The sequence below is a fragment of the Lissotriton helveticus genome, chromosome 1_2, assembly GCF_964261635.1.
Source record: "Lissotriton helveticus chromosome 1_2, aLisHel1.1, whole genome shotgun sequence".
In the NCBI taxonomy this organism is placed as follows: Eukaryota; Metazoa; Chordata; class Amphibia; order Caudata; family Salamandridae; genus Lissotriton; species Lissotriton helveticus.
In genome coordinates this window covers 317,331,808-317,333,096 of record NC_136058.1, presented here as the reverse complement: position 1 = coordinate 317,333,096, position 1,289 = coordinate 317,331,808, and the positions used below count along the sequence as shown (strand labels likewise).

Here is a 1,289-nt window from a genome sequence, read left to right as displayed (position 1 = left end):
GTGGCACAGTCACCTGGCGGGGGCATCTTTGGGTGCAGAGGTGTATTTCAAAGGCGTATGGGGTGCAATAACGACCTCAGGCGCCCTTCGGAGTGATATCCTGTAGCTGTGGTTGTGATGGGCATATTCCGGGCACCAGGACCCTGCTCTGTATATTCTGTGCCAGGCTCCGGGCACTGGGAAGAAAGAGGCGCAGGCACTCAGCAGAGAGAGGGGCAGGTGGAAAATGAGACCTGTGAACCCAGAAACTCTGTAGTGCTCAAGACCACCACTGGGGTCACTCGCATCACGACCGTCACAAATGTGAAACAGAAGCGGCCGAAATAGCTCAGTTGGGAGAGCGTTAGACTGAAGATCTAAAGGTCCCTGGTTCGATCCCGGGTTTCGGCAGATGCCTTTTGTTGACTCAAACATCAACCATTACACGTTTAGAAACTTGGGGAAGAAAACGTTCAATTAACAACATTAATCTTTTTATTACATCTGTCCTTCCTTCTCATTTTTATGATTTATAGCTTCTTGCAATGATACATCTTTCCGTACAATCCCTCTGCTGTTTGTGAGTCTCACACCTCGTGCACAGGAGCTCTATCCCACAGGGAGTGATGTCACTCACACACTGCAGGCACAATCACACACGGTGAGCTGATCACCCAGTGCCTCAGAGCAGAATCTCACAGAGCCTCACACCCTGGGCCCTATCACGCTCAATGACCTTGGACCCCACGTATTGTGACGTCCACAGAGTGGAACATATCACCAGCCGCGGCCCGTGCAGATAACAGCGGCGGGGCGGTGGGGGCGGCGGGGCGGTGGGGGCGACGGGGCGGCGGGGCGGTGGGGGCGGCGGGGCGGTGGGGGCGACGGGGCGGCGGGGCGGTGGGGGCGGTGGGGGCGGCGGGGCGGTGGGGGCGGTGGGGGCGGCGGGGCGGCGGGGCGGTGGGGGCGGCGGGGCGGTGGGGGCGGCGGGGTGGTGGGGCCGGTTTGGGCGAAGGTTTCAACGGACGATGAAGAGGGAAAATTCATTATTTATTTAATATCCCTCTGCATTGTCCTTGGAAACCCCCCCTTACTCGGCCACACCGCTGTTACCTGCGCGGACTGCGGCTGATATCCTCACTCCCAGGAATAAAGGGACCTATTTACGAGCGGAGTTGCGTCACTCTTTGCACCACGCAACTTGGTGCAAGAGCGATGCAAGTCCAAAATGAGTAGCCGATTTACAATATTTTGGAGTAGGGCAGTGCCACAAGCCTTCTAGGTGCGTTGCCCTGCGTCAAAAGAAAAGA

At 57.1% G+C, this 1,289-nt stretch overlaps 1 non-coding gene across 1 annotated transcript; it reads left to right on the top strand.

The window, feature by feature from the left end:
• Nucleotides 1-317: 317 nt before the first annotated feature.
• TRNAF-GAA (transfer RNA phenylalanine (anticodon GAA)) lies at nt 318-390 on the top strand. Its single transcript has one exon. It is a non-coding gene; the product is annotated as a tRNA-Phe (tRNA).
• The last annotated feature ends 899 nt before the right edge of the window (nt 391-1,289 follow it).